Raw genomic sequence first — 18763 nt, forward strand, 5'->3', positions numbered from 1 at the left:
CTAGCTAAACTGTCACCCTCGACTATCCATGAATCACAAACTCGTTAGGCCCATTCTGGGGTTTAGGGACTCAGCCCCAAGAGCGAGCACTTTCATGGATGTATGGGGATTTTTCTGTGCCGATAACTGTTTTTTTGTTGTAGAAGGAGCAACGTGATCGTTGGCTGCCAGGTGCCTCTGAGGAAATAATAATTGTTCATAGAAGTTATAGGATGCAAAACCCCCTCTTCCACAGGCAGACCCTTCATTCCAAACAACCCCGCTGGAGACTGCATCAGGGCCCCCTTTTACACTGTTAGCATCTTGTGCATTTCCCGCTTAGCATGCTTCTTATTTGAGGTGACATTTTACAGTGGACTGTAAGCACCATGAAGACAGGGACTCTGACTTTTTAATTCAGTTCTATCCCCAGGCCTAACAGAAGACCCTGTGGCCCCTCAATAAATTTATGATGTATGAAGGATTCAAATAATGCCCCTCTTCATGGCACGGAATCCGCATATGAAAGGAAGAACGGGGTATGAGTTCGTTACTTGAGGAAAGACTGCATTATGTAGGTTTGGGGAAGAGGTTGAGAAGGAGCCAATTAATTTACCTTTTTTTTTTTTTTTTTTTTTTTAAAGGAAATGGTAGATAGAGCTCTGTGTGTATATATAGCATTCTCAAGGTGTGTTCCTCAGATTAGCAGCACCTGCATCACCTGGGAACTCGTTAGATACACAGATGCTTGCCATCGACCACAGACCTATCCAGCTCTCTGTTTCAGAAGCCCTCCTGGGGCAGAGCGCTGCTTCCCACTACTGGGTGTCTACTTATCAGGACCTTGCTGGCCGACTTCCACAGTAGTTTCAGTTAATTCACTGAGAGTGAAAAGGAAATTATGCTTTTCCTTCCCACAGGTGTTTCTGTCCCCTGGCGTCATCGTGCTGTGATTCTTGATTTTCAGAGGGAGGAATGATGTGTGTGAGTCTGTGTGTATTTGCGTGTGTGTGTACCGGGGGGGCGGGGCATATGCCTGGAGGTAGTGATGAAGAGCAGAAGGAAGGAGAAGGTCTCGCCTACTAACTTTTGGCTAGCCTGGGTGGGTGTGGGCTGCTCTCATCTGGGGACATTTTCCCATTGTAAGGCAATGCAGACATGTGGGAAAAAAGCAAGGGATAAGGTTACTGCCTTTTGGTGCAGACAGACGCCAAGCCACATGGAGAAGATACCCGGGCTGTGCTGTGACCCCGGCCTTTGGGTCTTACCCTGGCACCCACTGCCTCCCTGCGGTCTTCTAGGCAACTGGGGGAGCGTGCAAGCAGAAGGCCCGGCAGCCTCCACCTGCAGGGGTCGCCCTGGGAGCGCCACCCGCCCCCTACCGTCCCCGCCCCCGGCCCCGCCTTTCTCAGTCCGGCCCCCGCTCCGCCAGGCCCCTCCAAGCCTCTGCTCGCGCAGCCGCCGCCAAAGCCTGGAGAAGTGGAATCTCGCCGGCGCCGCTCCCTGCGCGGGACTAGCGGAGCGGCACTGGGCATGCTCAGTCGCCCGAGTCTGTGCTGGTCTCAAGTAGGAAGCTCGTGCGCTGCACCCGCAGCTGATCCGGGCGCTCCGGGGCGGGCTAGACTGGAGCAGAGCCGCCGGGCGCCCCAGCCCAGCGCTGCGCGCACCACCGGTGAGCCCGCTTTCCTTTTTGCCTTTGGCTGGGACTTGGGGGCCAGGGGGAGGGGTGGCGGGAGTGCTGGGGAGAGACCAGGGCAGCGGCGGGCGTCTAGTGGTTGCGCGTACCCCCTGCGGCTGCTCCTCTTCTCCTGGCCCCTGGGCTACGCGGTCACTGCCACCCGCCCAGCCGCAGCCACAGCTGCAGCAGCTGCCGCCGCATCTGCAGCAGGCACCCGCTGCGGAGTCCCGTGCGCCCTGCGCCCGCGCCGCAGGGCGGATGGCACGGCGACTGAGGGCTCACTCCTTGACTTCCATCCCTCCTGCCACCGAAGCCCTCCTTTCCTCATCAGCTTAGGCTTGGCACGGCCTGGTTAGAGGAGACGGGGTTTGAGCGGGTGCGTCCGGGTGGGGACTGCGGAGGGGAAAAGTGAGGGTGGACGCGGGCGGCGAACAGCGCACACCCCCTTGCCCTGGCACCCGCCTCCGCTGTGCGGCTGGGCTCTTCTCCCCAGCGCCAGCGCGCTCCTGCCGGGAGTTGGAGACAGGGCTAGCTTCTCCGGGGTTCAGAGACCAGACGCCGAGAGAGGAAACGGGGAAAAGTTCATTTTCCCCCTCGAAGGCGGAGAGAGCCTTTGAACTAGAAAATGGCTGTGCGAAGGGGGCCGAATCCGGAAAGCTGGCCACCGGGTCCTGAGAAAGCCCCTGCTGCCCGCGGGGCGGCATGGAGGGTTGAAAGCCAGAAATGACATCTGTGCGACGAAATCTTAGAGCTGGACGGAGGGAGGGATGCGGGGTCCCCTAGAAACAATAAAAGGTGGTTTTAACTGGGTGAAGAGGTCTAGAACCCAGGGGTCTGTGGCCAAGGGCCAAGAGAGCGTGGGAGTTGAATTTTAAAAGAGAAATTATCTGCAGAAATCAGACTGAGAACTGGGACCGTTTTGTAGTCAAGTTCTGCGCAGCTTTTGAGCCACGAACTGTCAGAGATGTTTTTGGATGGATTGAGTGGTTGAAGAGGGCCGAAATGGAGTGAATTAGGTCAGTGTCAGAAGCTGGGATGAGACTAGGCTCTTATAGGGGACAGTTTTAAGAAGTCCCTCAGTATTGGCGTCACATTGTGCCTGATAATTTAAGTGAAATAACTAAAGGATCATCATAAAAATGATATCAGTAATGGTATGTGCATTCCAAGAAATGAGGAAACTTTGTGAGACCAGCATTGTTTTGTCATTTGCTTTCTTTTCTCACTGATTGAAGAACAAACAGTGGCATCTGATGTATTCCTGAATTTTACTCTCTTAAATCTTTGCTTTTTAAAAAAATCCTTGGATTTATACTTCAGATCTTGTCCTTATCATGAATTTATATTTCAAATCTTGTCCTCAACTGGCCATATTAATTAGAGCATCTGATTTTGTGTGGCTGGCCTCTCAGGAGCAGACAGAACTCTGGGAGGGGGCTTTCTTTATGAACTTAGGTAGCAGGCTTTACCCTGTTTTCAATTTGTAACTTGAAAGCAGTATTTGTTCAACAGTTGTTTTCAGAACTTGCAGAATCCTAGAAATGGCATCATCTTGAAAGGACTGCGCTTGTCATGAGGGACTCTCCAGGCTGGGGGAAATGCTGAGAGAACACTGAGGCAATAGTGCTCAGTGGGTGCATTCCAGGAGGGGACAGGGACACATCACAGGTGCAAGATTTCTGTCAAGATCCTGTCCCTTCGTTATTGATGAACCAGGTGATTCCTGAGAATGTAATTATGTCCCCAGATATTTGTGTAGAGTCTTTGAGAAAGGACCTTTAAGTTGAGATCCTTTTCCAGGGAAGGCGCTTTTGTGTTATACTTTTACTCCCTCCTCAAATGGATCCCTTTAACTAAATAATTCACCTCTAAGGAGCCACCAGAATTCCGCTTTCTGAAACTTTAATGAAGTGGTAGTTGAAAAGCTTGATGAGCTAAAATGTAACAGTAGCATTTTACACTTGCCAGAGTGTAAACATTATTTGGGAAAAGACTATTAAATATTATGAAAATCCACATATACAAGCATGCAGTGTTTTGAAACTTACTTTTTATGTTATGTTTCAACTTTTTGATGACTTTTCTTTTCCTGCCAACAGAGAAACAATAGCAAACAAAATAGCAAACAAACAAAATGAAATTATTTTTCTGTTACAGCAGGAATTAATACTTAAAAGCCTTGCCATGATATTAGTGTTAAGTTGATTATCCTGATTACTGGATAATCTAAATTTAATCTTGTATAAAAAAATGGATTGTTATGTCTCTATACTTTTTTCAATTACACTTTTAAAATCGTACCTTTGTAATATAACACCTTGATTTCTAGGGGTGTAGGACAAACTTTTAGGAAAATACTGTAATTCGTTATTACTAGTTATGTGGGTGATACTTATTAGTACTTATTAGTAATTTGTTCAGTGCTGTTGTGTGTCAAGACTGATATTAAGCTTTTTAATGTTTTATCATAGAATATTTTCAGTGGGCTCCATTATTATTCACCAAGCATTCTCTGCAAAACATCTTTGATTTGTTTTTTAGAATTAGATTTGATTAGAAGAGCATGTCTTCAGAATGATCAGAATGTTTTTAGAAGCCTCCATCCATATATGAAAACAGTTTTCATTTACTTTCAGCAGTGTTGTACTACTAACAAATGAAATTATATGTAGGAAAGATAAACCCAAATTGCCCATTTTAATTTTAATGTTTTATTAGTGCATATTCCACATGTTGATACATGTCGAGGGCATGTCTCTCAGCTGAAGGGGCTTGTCAGAGAGGCAGAGCGATAGACTCCCTATAATTAAGGGTCTAGGGGAGTTAGTAGGAAGACCACCAACCAGAGACTCTGAAGACTTACCTCCTGGGTTCTGCTTTTCTGTTACTTTAATTCTGTGTGTGACCTTAGAAAAATCAGTTCGCTTCTCTGGGCCTCCCATCTGTTGAATGCAGGCATGCAGCAGGTCAGTCCAGAGGTCTGTGGTGCAGCCCTTTGGGGAGGAGGACTTCATTTAGTGCCTTAGGTGAAGCTCATTTTGTGTTTCCATGAGCCTGGCCTATTACTCCTTTGTCCGTTGCCCTTCCTTTTGGGCCAATTCCTACCTCACTTTTAGTTTTCATTTACTCTAAAATTGGCATAAAATTAACTGTGTGGCTCTGCCATTCTAGATGGGAGATAAGGTAATGACTGGATTTGGGTAAAGTGCTTTGGGACATTTGAAACTTTTATTGCACTTTCCGAGAGAGACTTCCTGCTTTTGGACTCCTAGGTGGAATGAGAAAGGAGGCTCCTTGGGCCACAGAGCAGGGCATATTGTGCCTTGGTTGCTGGGTCCACCCTTGTCAATTTTGAGTAATCCTTTCCATGTTCCTTTGTCATCTGCCCTTGATTAGAAGTGCAGCCCTTGGTCTCTGGAATAAGGTCCTCATTGTCATTTAATTGGCTACAGTAGATGGTTGGTGGCTTGCATCTACTGATGTTAGCTGGATCATGAGCGTTCCCCTCCTTCCCTGGCAAGCTATGATAATGGGGTAGAGAGCAAATGAAACTGATCCCATTTGGTGTTTTTAGTGCACTTTGCTTTTTGGATGCTCATAAAAGCTCAATCTCGTTAATGTTTAAGCGAGGCGGGTAAGGAGTTAACCATTTAAATAATCAACAGTAAATAGTGACTCAGGTGTCTTTGATCATAACCACAAGCCAGGTTCCTGGACCTCTGTTAGTAGCTCCAGATACTAGGTGAGTGCTATCCAAGAGGAAGGTAGGGATAGATAGGTCATCACCACTTGGTGCGGGTGCCAACTAAGAAGCCTGGTTCAGTTGAAAGGCTTTGGGCGTCTTTGGGTGTATACTTAAGTGAGACCTCTCCTTTCTCCATTTTCTGTTTCCATAATGTTTGAAACTTACCTAGATTTCTCTAATGAGCATGTATTACTTTTATAATCAGAAAAAAACTTACTGTATAATTTATTGGCATATAAAATGTACAGATTCATAGGAAAAGAGATGGGAAGGGAATGTGGAAAAATATGAATGGTATGGAAATGTGGATTACAGTTTTTTTATCGTTTGTTTTTTATTGACTTTTTTATTGACTTGAGAGTTGTTATAAATCAAATTAACTATTCTGTCCTTTTCTTCTTGTGGAAATGTTGCAAAATTTTGTCTTCAATACCTGAAGTTTAGCTCCTTTTGAAGAGTAGCTTGACTGACAGCTGTGCTTCAGGAGTACTTGGGGTGAGGAAAAGGATGGCATTATTTATTTGTTTATTTAAGTTAACTAAAAAAATTCATAGTTTTGGAACCGATCTGTAAAGAGAAGTGTGCACCCCAGAGGATGAGATTGGAGGGAATTTGCAGAGATCCAGAGCATAAAGGGGAATTCTGTTGCAGAAGAAAGCTAGGTGTTACCTGTGGTATGGATTGTGGCATTTCCAAAATCATAGTCCCATATACCAGATCTTAATTTCCACACAGCGTTAAAGTAACAGTGTGTCTGGTATATGCAAAGCAGAGTGCTAAGCTTGAGGGTCGTTGTCTTTTGGTGAAGGTTTCAGTTGTCCTTGTCACATGATAATGATGATGATTGCAGTGAATATTTTATTAGAGTTCAAATAAGAAGATGTGTCCTTTTCTCTGAGATTATACCCTTCTGGTTTTGGGGTAAGATTCTTTGGTGAAGCAATGGGAATATTTTCATTTGGCAGCTTAATGGTCCATGAAATTGGTAAGTCTGGGAATCTGGCTTCAGATGCAGAGAGCCTGCCCTCAGGATTGAGTTGAGTAGTGGAGGCCAGGCCAAAGTGTGGAGCTTGTGGGTGGGCCACCAGGGCCCCTGGGCCTTCCAGGAATGTGGAGACCCAGGAGCTGCACGGGAGCTAATTTCAAAAGTGCCCTGGGAACCAGTGAGTATTTTTGAATTATAGCCCAAGAATGACAAGAAAAGTGCCAGGATGAAAGATGAGGGTCTGAGGGAGCAGAAAGGGCACATGATTGAATTGTGAATTTCAGCAGGCAGGCCTGGGGATGTGTCTTGGCATTTGTTTCTTGGCATGCAGGCCTCTCTCTGCCAAACAACTTGCTTTAGCAATTCAGAGTTGGTGATTCTAGGAAATGTTGGAGTCAAGGCTGTAGAACCAAGAATTATGTAATAACCTGCTTGGTTTGGGCCTTTGCAATATCATGCCCTTCAGGGTAAGCTTGAATGGCTAGAGGAAGCTTAAGAAGAATTTGCCCATGAAATTGTTATTTTTCACCTTTAGTTACTGTTAGAGGGCAAAGAAAGGAAACAAAACAAAACACATTGTGTCTGAGTTTCAAATGGTAGCTAAAAAGTAAATAATGTATTCCCAGACAATGATTGAAAAATCTGTGTAGTCATTATCATAGCTCACTGATCATAATGATATAAATGTGATTGTAGAGCTTTCACTTTGGCTAAGAGCTTTATAGCTATTTTGCTCTTAAGCCTACAGAACACTGGGATACTGTTCCTATTTTAGAGGTAAGAAGACTGAGGTTCTTTTTACTAAAGGCTGCACAGGGAACAACAGTATTTACCCTGGAGCTGTAATTAGTACAGAGAAGTCCGTGGGTTGCCAAGTAGTGGAGGGCAGGCCCAAGTGAGGAGCGTGGTGGCACCGCTGGGGCCCCTGCGCCTTCCAGGAATATAGAGTCCCAGGAGCCGCAAAGGAGCTAAATTTGAAAGTGCCCTGGGATGAAGAGCTAACATTTAATAAGGGCCAACTGTACACGAGACGTTTCAATACCTCTTTCTTTTTTCCTGTTTTACAGGTGAGGAAACATGCTGTAGCTCAGAAAAGGACTTGTGGGACTTTTCCTGACCCTAAAGCATCCTGTACTCTTGTTCTTGCCACCCCTCCATGAACCTTCCTAGATTCAGCATTTGGGGAAAAGGTGAAGGAACAGTGAACTTGTCTGTCCGGTGGTGGAGCTGTTTCCTCTGTGTTGTGGCCCCAATGTGCATTTTTTACCTGAATACAAATCAAGTAATAAGATCCAAGTGTGATTTCCAAAGATGCCTAAAACCAAGGGTTTCTCTGTTGAACCTCTCTTGCAAACTTCAGTCTAGAATACTTCTGCTGTAACATATGGATGGATTTGGTTAGTTGTCATGTGCCAATGGTGAGGCAGAGTTGGGAGACAGAGGCTTCTGATGAGGATTTCAGGACCCCCCCCCCCCAGCAGCCCTGTGGCTACCTTGAGACTTTTGGCTGCTGAAGTGCTGGTCTCGAGAGAGGACACCACATGCTGGTTGAGGGTGCCTCTCCCTGGGAGCATCCTGCTTGCTCTTGGATGCTGGCTCTGTTCTTATCCTCAGTTTTTTAAGTAGACTTTGGTCCTGGGCAAGAGTAAGTTGACCTGTGACATTGAGTTTCCTGATTTACTGGCCAGTGCTGTTTATGGGTAGAAATGAGTCAGTTAGAGCTTCCTTAGCGAGTTAGGTTTCTTGAGTTGATTCATGCCTGGGTGAACCAATACAATTAAATTATGGACATAGCTAAGCTGTGATCAGAACTCTTAGGGGACTTGGGGACACATAGGTACCCTTGGAAGCACCAGTTCAACCTCGGATTCTTCAGGTTATCTGAGAAGAACCCCTTACCCTTCCCAAGAACCAGGTTTTATTTGTGCCCTTGCCAGGTTGTTCGTGAAGAGACACATTGATCTGGTGATACCCAGAAGCCTCAGCTTTGTTTCTTCGTTCCTTTGTGCAGAATGTTTATTGAGTACCTAGTTTGTGCCAGGCTCTGAGCCGAGTTTAGGAGGGCAGAGAGGAGTGTGCCAGAACATTGATGATAAGGAGGAGCAAACCTCATAGGATAAAGGCAGAAAGCTGTCCTCACTCTGCAAGAGTGGGAAGACTTCAGGGAACAGGAGCTGTGGCAGGTGACGTCTAATGTAAAATCTCCACATACAGAAACCCTTCAGCCATCTCCTTTCCTATCCTTCTTGACTCAGTGAAACTCTTGTAGCCTGTACTCAGGATTCGGTCTTTGAAATCTCCAAATAGCATGAGTCCTCTGAGGGGTCATTGTTGCTTTCCTGGGCATGTTTGGCACTGTCTGGAGACATCCTGTTATGGAGGAACTACTGCTATGTGCAGATGGAGGCCAAGGATGCTGCTGAACATCCTCCGTGGTGTGTGGGATAGCCCTGTGGTAGGGAGGTATGAGTTTGGTGATTAAGAGCCAGACTTCAATAGCCCCATGACCACATACTACAGAATTCTGCTTGGGCTGCAGGATTACATAGTGCCTCAGTTTCCTCATCTGTAGATAGAAATACTAATGGTGCCTATCTAATATGGTGGTTGTGAAGATTCATGTTTGTGAACAGTACTTGGCATGAAGTAAGGCCTTAACCATGATTATTATTTATAGTTTCAAAGAAAAATATTACCTTTAGATCTAAGGAGCTTGACCTTGGAGAATCCAGGGCATCAGAGTTGCAGTTCTACCTCCAAGAATGTTCTGGTGTAAGAATTGGCCATTGTCTTCTGGGTCTCTGGTTCTTTTTTGTTCATTGGTTTTGTTTTCTGTAGTTCCCACTTCTTGGTTCTAGGGCTCTCAGTAGCTTTGCCTCTCGTCCTTTTCCCAGGGATCCAGATTTATGCCCTTCCCCTTGAGGGCTGAGAATTATATTTATGATTTTCCTTCGCTCTGTCTATTTTGGGAATGGTGAGAAGATGGGAAGCAGGTCAGAGGAGACGTTGCCTTACTTCCTGGTTGTCACAGCTCCCTCCTCTCTGGAATCTGGAGGATGGAGAGGCAGGTGGCAGTGGCTGCTTGTAACTCTTCCCGCTGCGCCCACCAGCTCCTCCCCTGGGTTAGGTGCCTGCTACTTCCAAAATACCTTGTAATTGGGTCACAACATTATCTGCCTGCCAGGAATCATTTGTAAAAATCAAAGCAAAGACGCAGACTATTTCAGCAGGGTTTGGGCTGTATCCGTTGTATTCTTTGAGGCATTGTAGAATTAGTCCAAAAACAAAAGAGAACAAACTTGTCACCTCAGTTAGGTGGCTGTCTCTCTGTGGCCTAGAACTGTGTCTTATTTCACTGTGAAAGGGCTCAAATTGTGGACCTTTCTATACTTTCCACAGGGAGATGGGCTTTCGTGGATTTCACTCAACTGATCAAATTCACTCTTGAATTCTCACAATTGACTTGGAATGGGTTTTGAATGGTATCAAACGGCTAGAGAGCAATGAAGATCAGGTGCTTTATTTTTATAATTCCTTCCCCATGACATGGTCCTCTCTCCCCTGAATGAGAGCAGTGGCCTCTCGGCTCGTCCAGCTCCATTCATTCAGTTTGGCTTCCCAGTGGCTGGGCGCCCTTCCAAATGCTGCACATGGAAACTGACCAGGATGACCACTGTCCCTGCCTGCTCAGAGCCCTCGTCTGTAGAGAGGAGCTGACAGCTAAAGAGCAGATCACTGTACAGTACAGCTGGCATTGCCAGGAGAAGTACTCTGTGCTTCCTAGACCAACACCTCCCCCGGTTGGGTGTGGGAATGCGTCCTGCAAAGCTTGGGTGGATGGGGGGGATGCTGGATCTGTCCCACAGGATGCCAGGCAGCTGCGTCTCTGCAGTTACTTAAGGCACCAGGACTCTGGCTCCTGCGTGGGGCCCTGCCATTTCCAGCAGCCTCCACTTCCCTCCCCAGCACCGTTGACTCACAGCTCCAGGCCTGCAGTGCCGTTCTGCACCACCTCCTGCTGTTTCTTCTCTGCACTACATCCAGGGTGATCTGAAGTCTTCTGCAGGTCTGGGCATGTCCACGCACCCCTTCCAGGGGCCCTTGCTGCCCTGAGTATAGGCCCCCGGTTCTTGGTGCTGCGCATAATGCCCTTCATGATCTGCTCTCCACCCTGTACCCCAGGCTTGCATCTCCCTGTTCTTACAGCATGCTGGGTTTCTCAGGGCTCTTATTCTTGGCTCCCCTTGTCTGCATCCGCCCCTATTGCCTGCTTTTTATCTGACTTTAGTCCTCCTTCAGGAAGTAGTGTTATGATTGTCCATCTCGGTATGTGTCAGAATCGCCTGAGGCCTTGTGAGAACATACCTTGCTGGGCCCCAGTCCTGGGGTGTCCCATTCTGTGGGTCTGTGGTGTGGCCTGATGAAAATTTGCATTTTTTTCAATTTTGCAGGCATTGCTGTTGCTGCTGGTTTGGGGGCCACACTTGGAAAACCACTGGGGTACATGGCCACCCAGGACAGGGCGGCTGGTTCTCCTTCCTACTCCCACTGTGCATTCCTTGTGCCCCACTTACATCCCTCTTTCTCTCACACTCTGCTTTCTTTTTCAGTCTCTTAATCCCTCCAGGGTTGGCTCTGAGCTGTTTCATCTTTGTGTTCCCACTGTTTGGAAATCTTTGGTGTGCAGCAGACATTTGTCAAAGATGAACATAGGAGGGAAAAAGAATTTTATTGTTGGAAGCTTTAATAAATAAAACCCAGAACTTTTTCAGCATCTGTTTTTTTCCCCTCAGACTTTATGCCTAGTTATGATAGTATAGGCTCATAGATTGATATTAATGAGGTCAGCATGAATTAACATACAAATCAGTTAATGTTGTAGTTTTGGTTCCAAATTCTAAAAAAGTCTACAGGAAAACACAACTTATTTATTTGTTTTTATGGTGCTAGGGGTTGAACCCAGGGCCTCACACATGATAGTAAATGCTGTATCACTGAGCTATAATCCCAGCCCCAAGAGAACTCACATTAAACCTGTTTTTGTTTATGGAATGACTCAAAAATAAGTAGTTTTCTTGTAGTGGCTCAACATGACCAAGCCTGTGTAGGAAGAAAATGTGTCCAAAGGAAGTGCAGATGTCACTTAATTTAGTAGCTGCAACATGAGCATTGTCTCTTTATTGAAAATGACATCACAGTGAACTGAATTAAGTCATATTAAACTGAGTTTATGTAGCCAGCTGTTTAACCCTTTCTCTAGGCTGGAGGGAGGGCTACTAGAATCTTTCGTTCACTTATTCATTCTGCAAATATGTATTGAGCACCTATTTTGTTGGCAGTAGGTCCTAGGGGTGTGGAAAGTGCTCTGCTCTCTTGGTGGCAGATACCATGGAACAAATAGAGGGGTGATGGGATCAATCAACTTCAAGACCAGGAGCAGTAAGGCTCCTTGAAGATACTTTAGGGAGGGGCCCTTGTGAACCATCCTCTTGGCCTGAAATTGCTCCTTTCCATGTTGTGAATTTAACATGACCATCACCAACTGTCCTTCATGACACAGCTTAAAGTCAAAGTCACCTGCTCTCACCTACTCCACCACTTGATCAAAGGTGCCCCCAGCACTTTGCATTCCATCACCCCTCTATTTGTTTCATGGTTCTCAGGCCTGTGCTAGTTGATCAGTCCCTGTCATTTGAGTCCAGAGATAAATGACCAAGAGCTCTGCTCACATCTGTGTGTAGGGAGGACCTGACTCTGATGTCAGGTAGGTCTTACATTGTGTCTGCACTCGAAACTTAATTTAACTTAATAGTTTTTGACTTGAATTTTTCAAATTACAACTTCATTCTGTCTTCTTTTGGGTGTATGGGCATTGCTTTGGATGTTAGCTGAGCCTGAGTGGAAACAGGGAAAGAAAAGTGACCTATTAGAGTCACTAAGGGTGAGCACCAAGGGTGAACTTACGATAGGATTGGTTAACACTCTGCTGGGGTTTTTGCTGATATTTTGGAATCTTAATCACAGCTTGAAAGTTCTGGCTTTACTTTTGGTTGAGGTGTGTTTTGTTTAGGTCCCTCATGAAGTCACTACAGGTAGGCTGGAAGAGATTTATTCTCCAATACCTTTATGGTTCTTGTTTGGTATAGCAAACTAGGAAAGGGACAAGACTGAAAACCTTCACTTGCAAGGAGCTCAGATGAGTTTGTTAAAGTGGGATAGCTGAGAAAGCAGGAGAGCATTTGGCTCAGATGGCAGCGAAGTGCAGAGGCCTGATGATCCTGTGCTGCTGTCTCTTGTGCTTGGGGCTCAACTGAGAAGAGGATGGAGGGAGCTGGAGAGAGCCAGAACAACCCACGAAACAGTCCACACAGGTGGGAACCAGGCCTGGAATGCTGGGGAGCAGTGCAGGAATCTGAGTCCCTGGAGGTTCCTTTCCATTCTAGCAGTGTTGACTTTGAGTGTGGAGCAGGTGGTGGTTTTGGGTGCCCCTCGTTGAGGCACTCTGTTGGCTTGGTGTTTGTGTTCTCCCTAGAGGCAGGAACTCTAGCATGAACAGTGAACATGTGGGATACTGTCCCTATGGACAGGGTCTCCATGTCCCAAAATTCCGAGGGAAAAACCGCCTGCCTTTGAATTCAAGGTATTCCAGTTCTTTGAGCAGAAAATATATGAGCAGTGGTACGACAGAATTAACACCCACGGCCCATGTCTGTGCAACTTAGCGACTGGGTCAGTGTCATTTTCTAAAAATGTCTCCCCTCCCCCCACCCCAGGGCTTGAGGTTATTTCAGCTAAAATAAATAAAGGAAGTCTTGCATTCCATTGACTTACATATCATTGTCTCCTGATCAAAGTCATCTCCTGCTGCCTTGAGTTTTATTTCAGTTTAAATCATTTTCCTTTACTAGCGCTGGACCCTGCTGTTATTTTATGAGCTGCAAGTAGAAATAAGAAACAAAAATAAAATGTGGAGTTTTATTGAATTTTTATCTTTTCCCCCTCTTGGTTTCGAGATGTGAATTGCAAGAAAAAACAATTAAAAAAAAAGACCAAGGAGGATGTTGATTTTGGGCATTATTTTTACTTCTGTAAAGAAAAACAGAATCTTCATTAGATGCTGTTGTGTTGTTTTCCATTGAGAGAGATAATAGTGGGATGGATGGAGTTTATATAAGCTTTTGCTTAACATTTATTTTCGTGTGAACATTTGTGAAGGTGCTGCCTTCATCCCACAGTAACAACTATTAAATAGTACAGTGCCTTCTTGCCAAGAGCAGTTTCCTTCTCTCAGAGTGAAACTTAAAAGCAGTTTTAACTATTTGTGCAACAGGAAGGCTGGGTGGGCACAGGTTTTCATTGAAGCACATTCTTTTTTACCTTCATGTTGGTTGGAAAAGTTCATTTTTGGAATGCTCCGTGATTTACCATTTTGGTAGGTGGTTAAGTGAAAAGACTGTGATGTGATATTAACAGGTGAATGTTATTATGTGATATAATTGTGAGCTGTTTATTTGCATAAAGCCTTAAGATTAGGAGAGCATGGATAGACAGGAAAGTAGCCATGTTTCCTTGGTGGGATTATGGATGATTTTGTCCACTTTCTCTTCTTCCCTTCCTAAGCTTCCTTTGTGCTTGTATATCCTTTTGGCAATGAGTAAAGGAGGAAAAAAGTCATTCTGTTCATTTGTTTTGTTTCATCTAAAGGATGTGCATGTAGGATTGTGTTTCTTCAAGAAGCCTAATTGGGAGGAAGAGAGAGCTGGCATTGTGCTAAGTGAAATAAGCCAGTCCCAGGGGTACAAATGCAGTCTGACTCCCCTTACATGCAGTAGCTAGAGCAGTCAGATTCATAGAGACAGAGTGTGGTTGCCAGGGGTATTGGTGAGTTACTGGTGAATGTGCACAGGGTTTCATTTGGGGAAGGCAAATCCAGGAGGTGAATGGTGGTGACATTTGCACAGCAGTGTGGATGTGCTCAGTACCATTGAAATGCGTGAGACAGTTAAAATTCCGAGGAAGATTTCGTTTGCCTGCACTGAAGCTCCGGGAGCATGTTCTAGCCCCAGGGAGACCTGCTGCTGGCCTGTAGCTCTGAGGTGTGGGGAGCCCTGGAGACCAGGAACTGGGGAAGGGATAGGTGCCACTCATCTGATCTTGACACCAGGGTCCTATCTTTTCAAAACCTTTCTTTTGTGTGAAACTAACATTCCAGCTAACTAGTTAGGAGCTGTGAATTAGGTATGACCTCTGCGGGCGCGTTTGTGGCTCTGTATGTTACTCACTTCTCCTATGGAGAAGAATCAATTTGGTGAAAATGAATCTTCACTGGGATGCCCTCAAACACTGGGACACCTTTCTCCTTTACTCTGTGGATTGTACCCTCCAAGTCAAGTGGCTAGGTGGCCTAAGCTTTGTCCATGTGGTTCTGAACCTGTTCCTCTGGGACAGGTGAATGTCAGTGACTGTCCCAGGACTTTTTTCCTGAGTCACAGCTTTTCCACCTGAAAACATCTCTAGGGATCCTACCTGGCCATGCCATTGGGAGGGTACAATGTGGCAACAGGAAAGTGCTCACCAGAGAGTAGTCATCAAGGTGTTTAGTCACCATCTTTATTTCCTATTGTTGGAGCGTCATTAGGTTGAGCAAACCTTCCACATTAGCTCATTTGTTATTGTTCTGCAGAGGGTGGTCCTTTGCCAAAAACTTGCATATTATTTAGGATTAAAGTATTTTAAAAGGTAGCCATCTTAAAAAAAAGACTGATGGAGAGAGATTTATAATGGATTTTGTATTCACCTGTGTGGTTTCAGTTCTGATTGTTACCCTCCTGTTATCATCAGAGGGTGTGGTGGTAGTCGCTCTGTGTGTTTGCTCCCACACATTATAGTTTGATAGGATCGGTTTTGAACCTGGGTCACATTTGATCAGCACAATCCCTAAACAAGTCCTTTTCCTCACCTGTAAGCCGATCCGGTAGGAAGCATGAACCTTAATGTTAGCTGAATGCTTCCTGTGGTAAGCTGTCACTTTGACAAACCTGCATGGATTGTCCTGTTGGCCCAGTCCCCTTTCAAGGTAGATGCAGTCTAATTCTCAAATGCAGATGGAGAAGCTGAGGTTCTCCAGGGTTGCCCATGGGTACATAGCTGGAGCAAGTGGTGGTGCTGGACTGGAGGAAGGTTATGGGGACAGAACTCCCACTGGGGAGGCACTTGGTGTGAAGGTGTGTGCGCCTGCGTATACACACACACACACACACACACACACACACACACACACACACACACACACACAAAAGATGTTTTCCTAAGTCACAGGAGCTGCTACACTGCAGAATCAGGAATCCCCCAGGAGGGCAGAGTGTCTGAGGGCCAATCACTGTGAGAAAGATCATGGCAGAAGTGCTAACTCTATTTGGTTGTAATTTTTGCTGCTTTGCATTTTTTTCTGGTTGCTTTTTTAAACAGAGAATTTCTACACTCTTTTGTAGGGTGATATATCCTTTTAAAGCATGTAACTGGTGTTGCGGTGTTTTCTTTAGGAACAAATCAGGTAGTTCTGTAATCACTGAGCATTCTGTCCTGAACTGTGCTCAGTGGAATTACACAGGCTGCGCTCTGGCCACCAGGGAAAGCAGCTGGCAGTCTCAAAATGTTCTGTAAATCGCATTTTATTGTGGAGTACTAGTAAGATAGAATTTTACTTGCTAAATTGTTCCATGTTAATTGTGGTCTTTTTCTAGAGGTAAGCTTATTTTTAAAAAAAAATGGTCCTTTCATTTCTTTCAAAATGATTGAATTGTGCTTTGGAATAACCTGTTAGTTCTTATGTTTCTGTTGCGTTAGGATAATTAATGAAATACAAGAAAGTAGATCAAATTTCAGACCAGGAATTTGATTTTAGGATCTATCACGATCCCACAGTGTCGGCTTTGTCCAGCTAGTCCTGTAGCATGCCTGGACTTCAGTGCTACGCTTTGATCTTGAACGTGAGTCAGGACCTTGGGTGGTGCTCCTGAGCGTCTGGGTGATGCTGGTGTCCTGGATTCACTCAGTTAGTTGTATGTGATACTGGTCTGGTCCACAAAGTCATTGCAAAGATACTTTTTTTTTTTTTTTTGTACCAGGGATTGAACCCGGGGTCATGACCACTGTCACATCCCCAGCCCTTTAAAAAAATATTTTATTTAGAAACAGAGTTTCACTAAGTTGCTTAGGGCCTCGGTAAGTTGCTGAGGCTGACTTTGAACTCATGATCCTCCTGCCTCAGCCTCCCAAGACCCTAGGATTACAGGCATATGCTACCTCGCCCGGTGCAAAGATATTTATTGAGTGGTGGGTTGGTTAACAATTATTCCTGCTAAATAATTTCCCCCAGTCTGTTTGAAGGGCCAAAGTATGAGTTAGCCTGTTGTAGAAATTTCTGGTTGCCTCCCTGGTGTAGAGAGAAATGTCTGCCTGTCAGTGGTAAATGTGCTTCTCATGATTCACAGATGGACAAAGTGCATCTGATGCAGAGCAGTGTACAGGTTGGATCTCTGCAAGCACAGAAAAGCTGCCATTAGGAGAAATTTGAATCACACCCATTTATGTGAATAATGGTGTGCTTCATTTACCTTTTCCCTTGAAGGATAAAGTTTGTCAGGTTAACAGAAACGTGACAGCTGTTACTCCTTCCGTACCACCATACTGTTGTATGTCAGTGTCCTGGCCGACACTCGAGAGCATCGATAGTGAGAAGGGGACAATGACAAGTCCTCATGGGCGGTGCTACCGAGTCATGGTGTGGCTTCTTACTGTCTTGATGGAGCGGAGGTGCATTGGTGAATCACTGCTGGTCACCCAGCTGGGAAGGTTTGTGGGAACCTCACAGGCAGGTTCCACAGGTGTGCGGCGATCAGCCCTAGATGTGAGGTGCAGCTCAAAAATCTAGAAAAATGGCAGAATGATCCCATCCCGTCACTTCAGTGTCATTGTACCCAGTGGTCCAGCGTCATCATGGATCACGAAGAAGCAAGATGAAAACACGCAGAATTATTTTCCGGGGATGCAGTACATACAGATAAGATGCCTCAATGGACAAAACAAACAAAAATTTAAAGGTTACGTGTCATCTTCAGCTGTTAGCTGTAGATCATTAGCTTTCAAAACAAATGAGCACTTTAGTAAGAGTTCTAAAAATGAAATATCAACGATTGTAGGTTCATATTATAGAATATTAGTTAGTTATTGTTCATCAGTTAAAATTCAAAGGTGTTGCCTTAGTGGGATAAATGGCAGCACTTGATAGATCAGCAGCATAAGCAGATTACAAGTATTTCACTTTGAATTTTTTTGGTATATCAAACTGGTTTCTTTTGATATTTATTAAACATGGAGAATTCAGGCAAGAATCTGATCCTTTCCATATCAAACACATAGACGAATCAACAGAGGTTTGTTTATTTATACTTTAGTGAAATAGTATATAAACAAAAAATATGGTGGTAGGGTGGTAGAAAGTTGATCATGATTAATTCTCCCAGGAGTGTCAGGAAAGGGATTTCTTAAGATGGGTTTTAAAGATCAAGTAGGAGTTTTCCAGGCAGCAGAGGATACACAGAGCTTTAGGGGAAATGGGGACAGCAGCTTTTTTAAATACAAAAGACATCCAGCAGTCACTCAAGAGACAGTGACTATAGTGAAGCCAGGATTCAAATCCCGCCACTTACGCTATGTGACTTTCAGTTATTTTCTTCATTTCTCTCTACCTCAGTATTTTCATCTTTTAAGTAGGATAACAGGCTTTGGGAGAATTCAGCGAATAGACTAACTTGAAGTACTTGGTCAAAGTAAGTGCTCAAAAAATATTGACTTTAATTAATATCATTACTCTTGTATTTACTGTTAGAAGACAGGGGTTAAGAAGCCCCATTCAGTATTGTTAGTGGTTCCAGGGGTCTTGGATCAGTGTGGCATCCTCAGTTCTTAACACTTTCACCATTGGAATATTGGTAATAGGAGATGAAAACACACACACACACAGAGTACACATTGTTTAAATAGAGGAAAGAAGTATTAAAATGGGCCCAGCATTGGCACAAAGCTGTGTGCAGATTGCTGATTAGGCAAAATAAAAAAAATAAGCCCGCATGTTGCGCCAACATGCTGTTGTTTTTAAATCTGGTGAACCACCTGTATCTTTAAGTGATCAATTAAAGATGGCTTTGGTTTGTTGTTAATCATCTCCACATTATCGAGTGACATCAGTCTGTGTCTTGCACCCATGTAATTTAAAAGCAAAGCCACCCCTTGTGCCGCTGGGCCAGTGTGTTCAGAGGGGCAGGGATGCTTGCGGCCTCAGGATTTCTCGGGCCATGTGTTTCAGAGTGTGGAT

At 44.9% G+C, this 18763-nt stretch overlaps 1 protein-coding gene and 1 long non-coding RNA gene across 12 annotated transcripts in view; one reads left to right on the forward strand and one right to left on the reverse strand.

The window, feature by feature from the left end:
* Nucleotides 1–1427: 1427 nt before the first annotated feature.
* The window catches only part of APBB2 (amyloid beta precursor protein binding family B member 2), a 346284-nt gene continuing 328948 nt past the window's right edge, over nt 1428–18763 (forward strand). For 8 of the 11 annotated variants that reach the window (XM_079152829.1, XM_079152827.1, XM_079152828.1 and 5 more), the window contains exon 1: nt 1428–1651. The gene's annotated coding sequence lies outside the window, so the exon portion shown is untranslated. The remainder of the gene's footprint in view (nt 1652–18763) is intronic. The other 3 variants (XM_079152826.1, XM_079152834.1, XM_079152823.1) reach the window with 1 other exon arrangement.
* On the reverse strand, nt 6268–15621 carry LOC306669068. The gene is made up of 2 exons (XR_013766012.1): nt 7319–15621; nt 6268–6501 (listed from the first exon to the last, which is right to left on the reverse strand). It is a non-coding gene; the product is annotated as an uncharacterized lncRNA (long non-coding RNA).

This window comes from Sciurus vulgaris (assembly GCF_902686455.1).
Source record: "Sciurus vulgaris genome assembly, chromosome: 9".
In the NCBI taxonomy this organism is placed as follows: domain Eukaryota; kingdom Metazoa; phylum Chordata; class Mammalia; order Rodentia; family Sciuridae; genus Sciurus; species Sciurus vulgaris.